A 13725-nucleotide genomic window follows, 5' to 3' on the forward strand; every position below is an offset into this window, starting at 1 on the left:
AGGATAGTAGGAAGCTAGGAAAATCCCTGGGCAAGTAGAATGGGGAAACTGAGACAAGAAACTTAAACAAGGCCAAACAGTTTGGGCAGCTTGCAGCCAGCTTGTGAATTGCATGACCTTGTCTTCCCTAACCAAGGACACTGAGAGCAAATGGTTTATCCCTCCTCCCTAACCAGGGAATACACAGCTTACATCACCCTGGCCTGGGAAAATCGAGAATAAAGACCCAATCAATGCCATCTGTGCCAGCTCAACCCAAGGACAGATGAAGTTGGGGAGCAAATAACAAAAACCCCATTAAAACCAGACAGACCCAAGATAAAAGCAAAACAGTAAAACAGACCAAAGAAGAATCCAAATTCCCCTATACAGTCATCTTGATGCATCAGCACATTAAAAATGCACCTGGAAGCTGATGAATATTCTACTGAAACCCTCCCCTAAGATTCTCCTCTCCAGGAAAAAATCCCTCAGGACAGAGACTCAATACAGGCTCACGCTGGAGTACACCCATGCCCTTTCTGGGCATGAACTTTTAATTTCCTCTTAAATTCTAAAGGTCCCCACAAGACTTGCAGCCAGGGGAGTGGTGGGCAGTGGCAGCTTGACCCAGGCTTACCCCCCATCTTGCCTCCAAGGCCCCCCTTTTCTCTGACTTGCCAGTGAGCTAAGCAGCCCTGCCCTGGCTCACTTCTTCCCTGTAACATTTCTAGAGACAAAGCAGAGCCCCGCCTAGGCTCCCCCCTGCTGTTTCATTTCTTCCTTTGTCTCACTGTCCTCAGCGTTAATGAACACACTCTCAAACCCATCTGAACTCGTGCTGTGAAATCTTTCGTACACGAAGTCAAGGACCCACACACTACAGGCAGGCCTGAGGCAGACCTGCTCCGGGCCAGCCCCTGTCTGGTGACATTATGATTCACTTTTTCACTCAGCCCTTGAGATCCATCCAGATTGCTGCATATTTCAATAAACCAGGCCTTTTTATTGCCAAGAGTGTTCTATGGTATAGAGATATCACAGTTTGGCCATCATTTACTGAAGTTCACTTTGGTTACAAGTTTGGGGTTATTATAAATAAAGCTGCTATGAGCATTCATGTAAAGGATTTTGTGTCACAGAAATATCATTTCTTTGCTAGATAGTATTGTAAATGTGTATTTCATTTTTAAAGAGACTACCACACTCTTTCCCAGAGTACCTGTACTATTTTAATTCCCAGCATTGATACGTGAGAAAGCCAATTTGCCCGCATCCTTGTCAGCATTTGGTATTGTCACTACTTTTTATTTTAGCTTTTGTAATGGATGCGCACTGATATCTCATTATGGTCTTGATTGGCATTTTTCTCATGGATAATGATGTTGTATGTCTTTTCATGGATTTATTTGCCATCCCTATATCCTCTTGGGCAAAATGACTCGTTATGTCTTCTGCTTATCTTCTAGTTACATTGTTTATTTTATTGTTGAGCTTTGTCTTTTTAAACTGATATAATTCACATACCATAAGATTTACCCTTTTAAAGGTTAAAATTCATTGTTTATGTGTGTTTTTTTAATCCTCATCCAAGGACATGTTTCTATTGGTTTGAGAAGGAGAGTAAAGGAGAGGGAAAGGGAGGGAGAGAGAGACATCTATCAGTGGCCTCCTGTATAAACCCCCACCGAGGATCCAACTCACTTTGAGTGTTGAATGCTCTTCACACTCTGATAGATATGTGACTTGCAAATCTTTTATCCCAGGCTATATTTTGAATGTTTTATCCTAATAATAGGTACTTTCACAGAGTAAAAGTTCTTAATTTTTTATGAAGTCCAACATGTCACTTTTTTCTTTTATTACTGGCAATTTTTGTGTCATTTAATAACTCTTTACCAAGCCCTAGATCCCAAATATTTTTTGTAACTTTTACCCTAAAAGTTTTATACTTACAATTTACACCTAAATTTATTATGCATTTTGACTTGTTTTTTGTGTGAGGTGCATAACTTAGGTGAGACTTCTCTCTCTCTCTCTCTCTCTCTCTCTCTCTCTCTCTCTCTCTCCTTCCCTCCCTCCCTCCTTCCCTGCCTCCATCTCTCCCTCTTATTTCTATGGATATCCAGTTGCTCTGGAACCATTTGCTGAAAAAACTCTCCTTCTTACTCATATTTTGCTCTTCCACCTCATGAAAAATCCTCTGGTTGTACTTATATGGGTATGTTGCTGGTTCTCTGCTCTGTTTCACTGATTTATGTGTCTATCTCTCTGCCAATACAACAGAATTTTGATTATTGCAGCTATATAATTATCCCATTAAAATTATCCCATTTTATCTTTTCTTTTTAATGGTTGTAGCTAGTCTAATTCCTTTGCCTTTCTATATAAATTTTAGAACAATGTTGTCTGTATCCAGGAAAAATATTGCTGGAATTTTGCTAGGAATTACATTTTTACAATGCTGACTCTTCCAATCCAAGGACATGGTATATCTCTCCATCTATGTAGTTACTCTTCAATGTCCTTCATCACTACTTGATAATTTTCAGCATATAAGTTCTGTATGTGTTTTTGTTATCATCTTACCTAAGCATTTCATGATTTTAATTATTATACGCGAGTTAAACCTAAACCTAGCCCTTATACTATCACTACCCCCTATTGTATTTACATGGGCTTATTACTATTTTTAACCTAGCTGGAGAATATATATTTATATGATCTGCTTTTCTGTCTTGAATTGAATAGCCATTTTGAATTGTCATTGCCATTTCCCCATTATGGCATAGTATCCAGAGGATTTTACGTCTCGTTAAAATGCAATACTACTCAGCCATGAGAAAAGATAAAATACTGCCATTTACAACAACATGAATGGATCTGGAGAATAGCATGCTAAGCGAAATAAGTTCAATGGAAAAAGTCAAGAACCATATGATTTCACTCATATGTGGAGTATAAAACCGAAAGCAACAAATCAACAAGCAAGACAAACAAAGAAACAAAAACTCTTACACACAGACAGCAGCAGGTGGTTCCCGGAGGGACAGGGTGGTGGGGAGAAGGAAGTAAGGGGTAAAGGGGGTCACACATATGGTGCCCGAAGGAGATCTGACTTTGGGTGGTAAACACACCAAGTAACATACAGGTGATGTATTATAGAATTGTACACACGAGACATATAATTTTATTTACCAACATTTAAATTTAAAAATACTAATAAAAAGAGGCAGTAAGGAAGGTCCCAGGAATATTCTGAGCACCTGCTGTAGCTGGCCAAGATTGGGGTTTAAAGTTTATCACAACAAATCTATAAAATGGAAAGCAACATTTAGACAATTAACAACATTCACAATCCATTATATGCAATATTGGGCACACAATAGGTACTTTATTCAAAAAGATATTTTGGAATAAGTGTATATAACCTAATCTTTAAGCACTCATCACAATAGATTTCCCTTTGTAGACCATGCTTATATTCTTCCTGGTTTCCTTTGTTGACCTAAGATCTTATCCAGCCACTGTGTTTACTACTTTTGCAAATTTGTTTATCTTGAAAAATATTGTTGCCTCTCTCCACAGCATTTTATGTTCACATCTGGCTGTGGACATCAACAACTTATGGAGTCCGCTCATGTCTATAATGTTTCCACAAGCTTTGTTTTGGAAATTTGGGGCACTTTGGCTTTGAAACATGTGTATAGAAGATTTTTAACATAAAAAGCCCTTCGTGCATTGTTATTTTAAAATAAATGTTAAATTTTGTGCTTCTGGGGTTTTGTTTTCCACAGCTGAGTGGCTCATTCCCAGGCAGGAAATAAAGTCGGCAAAATAGCTGCAATAGTGAAAAAAGGGACCAGTGGCCATGAAGGGGAACCAATGAAAACCTCTGCTACTATATGGATGTGATGTTGTGGAAGAAGCAACCAACTTAAAGATACAAAATGCTAAGGTGTGAGACTTCCATGCAGTGCTTCTAGGGGCTCAGAAAATTATAAACACGCTGGCAACACTTGATGTTAAAACCTATAAAATGTATTCTATGAAATGTAACATTTATCCTAAACTATGCCTGGTTCTAAGTCTAATGGAAAGTCAGGTAATGGAGCTAAAGAAATTTAGCTTTTTTTTTTTTTCTTGGAAAGCAGTAACATGGTTTTTTGTTTTCTTTTAAATCCTCACCCGAGGATATTTTTTCCATTGATTTTTAGAGAGAGTGGAAGGAAGGGAGGAGTGGAAGAGAGAAAAACATGGAGGTGAGAGAGACACATCAATTGGTTGCCTCCTGCACGTGTCCTGGTCCCCATAACCAAGGTACATGCCCTTGATCAGGAATCGAACCCGAGACCCTTCAGGCTGAGGGCTGACACTCTAACCACTGAGCAAGCTAGCCAGAACAATAACTTTTTAAAATTTCAACCCTGCTTTTAGCTAGTTGTGTGACCACAGGCACGTAAATAACCTGAATTGTCTTAGTTTCTTTGTTTGAAACAAAAACAAACAAACAACAAAACTACCAGAACTGATAAAGTCAATAAAATAGCAAGATATATAATAAATGTCCAGAAATTAGCTATATTTCTATACACCAATAATGAACTATCAGAAAGGGAAGCTAAGAGAACAATCCTATTTGCAATTGAATAAAAATACCTAGGAATAAATTTAACCAAGGATATAAAAGACCTGTACTCGGTAAATTATAAGACACTGAAGAAAGAAATGAAAGAAGATACAAATAAGTGGAAGTATATTCCATGTTCATGGATAGGAAGAATTAACATCATTGAAATGTCCATACTACTCAAAGCACGCTACAGAGTCTATGGGGATCCCTGTTCGTGGCGTCAGATATGGGGGGAATGGCGTTCTCTCTTCTTGCGACCAGCGCAGAGAGAGAGAGAATGCGGGGGTTGATGAAATCTTGAATAGAACGCGACGAGGTTTTAAGGGAAAATGAATAAAACAAGACTGAGACAGAAATATAGGAAAGCTGGGACCGGGTGTGGCGTCTGCTCTCTCATAGGTGAACAGGGCCCAGAGCCAGCACAGCAACCTTTATTTATAGCCAAATACCAGGAAGTCTTACTAAGGGTCAATAGAAGGGGGAATGTGTGCGTTCTTGTAGTTACCTCACCTCCAGGTGGACCCGAACCGCATTCATTCCTGGTGCTTGACTGGATTTAGGTAAGAACCCATTTCCCGGCACCTGGCTTTGCAGGTCAATGAGGCATTCCCACCTCTTGGTTGGATATGCCCCCAAGATAAGGTTCTGCCTTCATCATGGGTTCAGTAAGCCAGCGCCTTCCCTGGCAGGGGGCTTTCCACAAGATTCAACACAATTCTGATCAAGATACCAATGGTGTATTTCACAGAACCAGAACAAATATGCCAAAGATTTATGTGAAACCACAAAACACCCTGAATAGCCACAGCAATCTTTAGAAAGAAGAACCAAGTGGAGAAATCACATTACCTGATATCAAACTATATTATGAGTCCATAGTAATCAAAACAGCATGGTACTGGCATGAAAATAGACAAATAGATCAATGGAACAGAATAGAGAGCCCAGAAATAAACCCATGAGTTTATGGTCAATTAATATTTGACAAAGGCGGCAAGAACATACAATGGAATAAAGTAAATGGTGTTGTGAATATTGGACAGATATGTACAAAAAAATGAAACCAGAGTAGTTTCTTACACCATACACAAGAATAAATTCAAAACAGCCCTGGCCAGTTTGGCCCAGTAATTAGAGTGTTGACTCATGGACCGAAGGAAGAGTCATGGGTTCGATTCCCGGTTAAGGGCACATACCTTAGTGTCGGGTTTGATCCCCGCCCCTGGTCCGGGAACATATGGGAGGCAACCAATTGATGTGTCTCTTTCATGTCGATGTACACCATACACAAGAATAAATTCAAAACAGCCCTGGCCAGTTTGGCCCAGTAATTAGAGTGTTGACTCATGGACCGAAGGAAGAGTCATGGGTTCGATTCCCGGTTAAGGGCACATACCTTAGTGTCGGGTTTGATCCCCGCCCCTGGTCCGGGAACATATGGGAGGCAACCAATTGATGTGTCTCTTTCATGTCGATGTTTCTCTCCCCTCAACCTTGTGTGAAGATTAAAAATAAATAAATAAATAAATAAAATAACAAAGCAGATTATAGACTTAAATGTAAAACTTGAAACCATAAAAATCCTAGAAGAAAACATAGGCAGTAAAATCTAGGACATTTCTCATAACAATATATTTTTTAATTTTTTAAAAATATATTTTATTGATTTTTTACAGAGAGGAAGGGAAAGGGATAGAGAGTTAGAAACATCGATGAGAGAGAAACATCGATTCAGCTGCCTCCTGCACACTCCCTACTGGGGATGTGCCCGCAACCAAGGTACATGCCCTTGACCAGAATCGAACCTGGGACCTTTCAGTCTGCAGGCCAACGCTCTATCCACTGAGCCAAACTGGTTAGGGCATCACAACAATATTTTTTTCTGATATTTTTGCACAGCAAAGAAAACCATCAACAAAATGAAAGACAATCCACTGAATGGGAGAATATATCCACTAATGATACATCTAATAAGGGGTTAATATCCAAAATTTATAAAGAACTTAAGAAACTCAACACCTAATAAACAATCCAATTAAAAAATGGCCAAAAGACCTAAATAGGCACTTCTTCAAAGAGGACCTACAGATGAATAACAGACATATGAAATGCAAATTAAAGTCACAATGAGATATCCCCTCATACCTGTCAGAATGGCTATTATCAATAAATCAACAAACAACAGTGTTATCAAGGATGTGGAGAAATGCACTGCTGGTGGGGATGCAGATTGGTGTAGCCAGTGTTGAAAGCAATACTGAGTTTCCTCAAAAATTGAAAATGGAACTGCCTTATGACCCAGTGATTCCACTTCTGGGAATGTAGCTGAAGAAACCCAAAACACTAATTTGACAGAATATATGCAACCCAATGTTCATTGCAGTATTACTTATAACAGACAAGATTTGGAAGCAACCTAACTGTGCATCAGTAAATGAGTGGTATGTTTACCCAATTGAATACCACTCGGCCATAAAAAAGAAGGAAATCTTACCTTTTGCGACAGCATGGATGGACCTGGAGAGTATTATGCTGAGTGAAATAAGCCAGTCAGAGAGAGACAAGTACCATGTGATCTCACTTATATGTGGAATCTAATGAACAAAATAAGCAAACATACACAATAGAAACAGACTCATAGACACAGAAAACAGACTAACAGCTGTCATGGGGTGGGGAATTGGGGGGCTGAGTGCGAAAAGTGAAGGAATTAAGCAGAAATAAATATCAAAGCTCCTAGACACAATCAACGGTATGGTGATTACAAGAGGGAAAGGGGTTGTGGGAGGTAGAAGAGGGTGGAGGGGGGATAAATGGTGATGGAAGGAAACTTCACTTTGGATGGTGAACACACAATGCAATATACAGAATTGTACACTTGAAACTTTTATAATGTTATTAATCAATGTTACCTAATGAATTCAAGAAAAAGAAACAGAAACATGTGAGCAGAGATGCCCCAGCTGACTCACAGACCTGCAGTAAGAAGCAGAGGTGTTCTAGCCACCACAACCTGAAGCACGGTCGCCCAGCTGAGCCTGTGTCAGATCAACCCAAGGCAACCTGTGATCATAAAGGAATACGGTTTTAAGTAACAGAAGCTTGAAGTGGCTTGTTACACAGCAGCAATGTTATCACTGAGAACTGATACACGTCAGAATTCAGTTTGTGAGTGCTGGTGTCCCTGGCAAAACCTTCAAGTGTTGCAGTAAAAGGACAACCTGCTTTCTGGCTTGGGCCATGCCCCTCTCCGGCTCAGGCTGGTACTTCTCCTCCCACAGCCACCTAATGCTGACGGCAGGATTCTGCCTCTGGAGTAGCCCCATGAAGGATATGTATGGGCTTCTGGTATTTTCCCAATGTTCTTATCCCTTACCACCCCCTGACTCTAGAACAGTGGTTCTCAACCTTCCTAATGCCGCGACCCTTTAATACAGTTCCTCATACTGTGGTGACCCCCAACCATAAAATTATTTTCGTTGCTACTTCATAACTGTAATTTTGCTACTGTAAACAATATGTAATTATATATGTGTTTTCCGATGGTCTTAGGCGACCCCTGTGAAAGGGTCGTTCGACCCCCAAAGGGGTCTCGACCCACAGGTTGAGAACCGCAGCTCTAGAATATCTACATCTTTTTCATACTTACCACGGCGTTGAAGACTGAGGAGTGTCTTCATATCTATTATTTGAATCAATCAATCAATGGCTGCATTAGAAGGTCATTTTCTGAAAGTGTCATGTGAGTTAAAAAGCCCACCTTTTTATCTAATGCAGTTAAGTACACCATTGACATTATGAATAAATAAGGAAAAGCATATTTTCTGCTCAGCCGGCATGGCTCAGTGGTTGAGCATAGACCTATGAACCAGGAGGTCACTGTTCGATTCCCAGTCAGGGCATATGCCTGGGTTGTGGGCTGGATCTCCAGTGTGGGACATGCAGGAGGCAGCCGATCAATGATTCTCTCTCATCAATGATGTTTCTATCTCAGTCCCTCTCCCTTCCTCTCTGAAATAAATTCAAATATATTTTTAAAATTATATTTTCAGTGGAATTTGATTTTGATTGCATTTCACTTAAAATGACAAAAAGGCATTACATGCTAACCTGACTAACTTAGGGAAGGCCTGCGTGGCAGCCTTGCAAACTCAAGAGGCCTAAAGTAACCACAAAGGATGGTCTGAAATGAAAACCTTTTAATTAAAAAACAGTTTATAGTAGTCACGTCCTAGGCCAGTGTCTTCCCTGACAAAGATCAACTTCCATCTTTACTGAGCCTATTGTCTTTTTTGCAACTAAGATAACATAACTGTAAAATGTCAGGGTAACTTGTAACTTCCCTTTTTCTGGACCCTTCAGGCCACAAAAATAACAAATGGAGCCAGGGCACAGACCACAAATTCCCTCACTGTTATTTTGTTAACTATCCTGTACCCTCTATGTAAAACAAGTATGTGTCTATCATTTTACTTTTTATCCAATCCCAGAGGTTTCTCTCCCCGACCCTTTGCTTTCTCCCACCTCCCTAATCTATCACCAATGCATTTCATATAACCCACTTACATCTCCACCTTTGATGGTAATTTATAAAAACAGGTGAAAAACCGCCATTCCCTGGAGCATTATCCCAATATGTAGAGATTCTGCTTCCCCGCAATGTCGACAGTTTGACTCAAATAAACTCACAAAAATTCTTTACAGATTTGAATGTCTTCTTACGTTAATGGACACATGTTTTAATGGGGGCTGGGGAGACTGTGACAAAAGAGAAAGTAAAATTCCATTCAATCTCCTCTAGCCCTTCCAAAACTGGTGCTAAGGGAAACCTGTTTGGCTTAAAAGAAACTTGTCCTTTGTACTAATATATCTGCTTAATCACTCAGAAAACTAAAACTGAATTCTTCCCTGCGGTACTTCTCAGAACTTTTAATATGCTAATGCACATTGTAAAGTCCCCTCTCTGGGGAATTAGTATGCAGCATATCCTAAGCCAACTTGGCCCTGGAACCCTGAGAACTTTTTGTGCTTAGGGCATTTGTATGATTAATATCAACCCAGGGAACACAGTTTGAGAAATTCTGCTCCTTTCCAGTGACCTACAAAGTAATGAATCATCCTGTCAATTACACAGTTACACTTAAATCCCTCCTTACTGGCCCTAAACTGACTTCCCCTGGTTGGTAACCTTTTTATGGTTACAGCACATTTAAAGGGATGGGGGTAGGGGGTGGGAAAGAAAGCCACTACCCAGGTCAGAAATGATTACAATGAAAAGACTTCTTCAGCTGAACTAAGTTTCACAGGTCTACAAAAGTCCACGGTCATCTCACTATTCCTCTTCAACACTGTGTCTTTGAGTAGAGCTAGTGCCTGGCCCCACACACGGAAGGGAAAGCCGGGGAGCATTCCAGGAAGCACTGGTTTGTTGGGTACAGGCTGAGGTCACAGGACATCCTTTAACTCGTTGGTAATAAGCTGTATCTTGTTCTCACAAAGTGAGCATTGCTGTGGCTGCATGTAGACCCACTTGAAGTAAAAGAAATTCACACAAGTTCAAAATGTAATAGCACACACGTCCTCAGAAGTCACAATATTGCAGCAAACCAGAGGGAAACAACGGAGTCAATCAAGACAAACTGCATAGAACCAAAACCCCCTGGTGATTACATGATATTCAAGTAGATCACTGTCTTTTATCTATTATATTTTGTTTGATTTAGAGGTAGTTCCAAACAAGCAAAACCAAGAATAAAAAAGCACCTTTAGCCACCTTGGTCCTGTGGATGAAAAGTGGCCACTTGCTAAACCTGACAAGCTCCGGGGAGGCCTACATGGCAGCCTTGCAAACTCAGAGACCTAAACTAACCACAAAGGATGGTCTAAAATTAAACCGTTTTAACTAAAAAGCAGTTTATGGTGGGTAGTCGTAGTCGTCCTAGACTGGTATCCTGCCTGACAAAAGTCAGTCTTTACCTTAACTGAGCCTGTCTGTTGTCTTTTTGCATATCATTGTAATGTCAAAGTAATTTTCTTTTTTCTGGACCCCTCAAAGCACAGGCACCGCTCTGCAGAGACCACAAATCCCCTAGTTGTCATTGAGTTAATTGTTGACTGTTAACTATCCTGCACCCACCTAAGTAAAAGAAGTGTGTGTCTATCATTTTACTTTTTATCCAATTATTTAGTTTTTGTGATTCTAAATAAAATTCCAAAGTAGTTTTCTTAGAAACTTGATAAAATGATTCTAAAATTGAAGTTAAAAAAGGAGATGTATAAGGATAGTCAAGAAAATTTTGAAAGAAAAACAAATTTACCCTAGCATGAGTTAAAAGATATTTTAAAGCTATAGGACTTAAAGTAGAATGTTACTGAGACAGGTTAAACTGACAGCCCAGTAGGAAAAAAGACATTGCAGAAATGGAAAAAGTAAATACGGAAATTTGGTATAGGAGAAAGTTAGAATTTCAAGTGAGAAAACTCCAGATGGAGTATTTAATAATGGGAGTGGAACAACTAGCTCAACACTTGGAAAAATAAAACAATCTAATGAACAAAATAAACTGATGAACACAATGGAACCAGAAGCATGGATACATGGAACAGATTACTAGGTGCCCGAGGGGTGGGGGATGCCTAGATAAAGAAGATGAAGGGATTAACCAAAGGACATTGATGCATACCCTATGGACATGGGCAATAGTTTGGTGAAGGCCATGGCAGAGGAGGGGGAGGTGGGAAGAGGTGGGCAAAGGATGAGGAAAAGAAGGACACCTGCAATTATGTCAACATTAAAACTTTTTAATAGAAGAAATAAATATTAAAAGGTCTTTTTTAAGAAGAAGAAGAAGCAAAAAAAAAGATTAAAAACATGAATAACAAAATAATAAAGTGCCAATAAATATATATAATAACAACAATTTGGAAGATGAGGAAGCAAAACACCCAATCAGAAAAGAAAAAGAATCCAAAAATATGAAGATAGTATAAGGAGCCTTTGGGACAAGTTCAAGTATAATAACATTTGCATTATGGGGGTGCCAGGAGGAGAAGAGAGAGAGCAAGATATTGAAAACATATTTGAAGAAATAATGACAGAAAACTTCCCCTACCTGGTGAAAGAAATAGACTTACAAGTCCAGAAAGCACAGAGAGTCTTAAATAAGAGGAACCCAAAGAGGCCCACACCAAGACACACCATAATTTAAATGCCAAAGGTTAAAGACAAAGAGAGAATCTTAAAAGCAGCAAGAGAATAGCAGTTAGTTACCTACAAGAGAGCAAGAAATATTTAAAGTGGTGAATAGTAAGGACCTACAACCAAGATTACTCTATTCAGCAAAGCTATCATTTAGAATTGAAGGTCAGATAAAAAGCTTCATAGACAAGAAAAAGCTAAAGGAGTTCATCACTACCAAACCAGTATTATAAAATGTTGAAGGACATTCTTTAAGAAGAGGAAGAAGAAGAAGAAGAAGAAGAAGAAGAAGAAGAAGAAGAAGAAGAAGAAGAAGAAGAAGAAGAAGAAGAAGAAGAAGAAGAAGAAGAAGAAGAAGAAGAAGAAGAAGAAGAAGAAGAAGAAGAAGAAGAAGAAGAAGAAGAAGAAGAAGAAGAAGAAGAAGAAGAAGAAGAAGAAGAAGAAGAAGAAGAAGAAGAAGAAGAAGAAGAAGAAGAAGAAGAAGAAGAAGAAGAAGAAGAAGAAGAAGAAGAAGAAGAAGAAGAAGAAGAAGAAGAAGAAGAAGAAGAAGAAGAAGAAGAAGAAGAAGAAGAAGAAGAAGAAGAAGAAGAAGAAGAAGAAGAAGAAGAAGAAGAAGAAGAAGAAGAAGAAGAAGAAGAAGAAGAAGAAGAAGAAGAAGAAGAAGAAGAAGAAGAAGAAGAAGAAGAAGAAGAAGAAGAAGAAGAAGAAGAAGAAGAAGAAGAAGAAGAAGAAGAAGAAGAAGAAGAAGAAGAAGAAGAAGAAGAAGAAGAAGAAGAAGAAGAAGAAGAAGAAGAAGAAGAAGAAGAAGAAGAAGAAGAAGAAGAAGAATATGAACAATAAAATGGCAATAAATACATATCTATCAACAATTGAATATAAAAATCAAAATAAATGAACATGAAACCTAATGAACAAAATAAACTGATGAATAAAATAGAACCAGAGGCATGAATACATGGAACAGACTGACAAATCTCAGAGGAAAAGGGGGGAGGGGGCAGGAAGAGATTAACCAAATAACTTATATGTATGTGTGCATTACCTATGGGCACAGACAATAGGGTGGTGAAGGCCTGGGGCAGGCAGGAACTGGGTGGAGAGGGGCAATGGGGGGGACATACTCTCAACAATAAAGATTTAAACTAAACAAATAAAATAGTCCTTAAATATATATATAAAAAGAATAGTCCTGGGGATATAAAGTAAAACATAGGGTGTATAGTCAATAATCTATAATAATAAAAGCATAATATGCTAATTAGACCGGATGTCCTTCCGGACCACCTTCCAGATGAAGCTGGGGCTTCGAGGGAAGCCCTGGTCCCAGGTGCCAGAGGGAAGCCAGTGCCGGCAGCCAGGGGAAGGAAGGCCTACTTTTGTGCATCGGGCCTCTAGTATTATAGTAACTATGTACAGTGTCAAATGGGTACTAGATTTATTGGGGTGATCAATCAATAAGTTATATAATGTGGAATCACTGGGTTGTATACCTGATATAATATTGTATGTGGACTATAATTAAAAAATAAAATTATTTTTAAAAAATAACAATTGGGTTATGAAAAAAACAACAAACAGATTCTCCAGAGCTTCATTCTAGACAGCTTCTTCTGAGACCTCCCACTGCCTCTCACCCCTTCAATCAACCAAAGGGGTCATCACAAACCCCCGGTATCTCTTCCCATTTCATACTTGGTTACAGGGAAGGAGTCCCTTTCTGTGCGCCCCAGTACAGGCTGCTGGTGTTTCCGCCACCTCCACTTTGGCTTCTCTTCCTTCCTACCTGCCCAGGCTGGGTCCCACCTTCTTCTCGCTCCTCTAACATCTGAAATCTTCCAAGAGCGTCTTGGTTTGTGCCTTTATACAGACGTAAAGCTTCTGTCTTGCCATATTCTTAATTATCCTGCGGTCCTCT

This window comes from Myotis brandtii, unplaced genomic scaffold, assembly GCF_000412655.1.
Source record: "Myotis brandtii unplaced genomic scaffold, ASM41265v1 scaffold240, whole genome shotgun sequence".
NCBI lineage: Eukaryota > Metazoa > Chordata > Mammalia > Chiroptera > Vespertilionidae > Myotis > Myotis brandtii.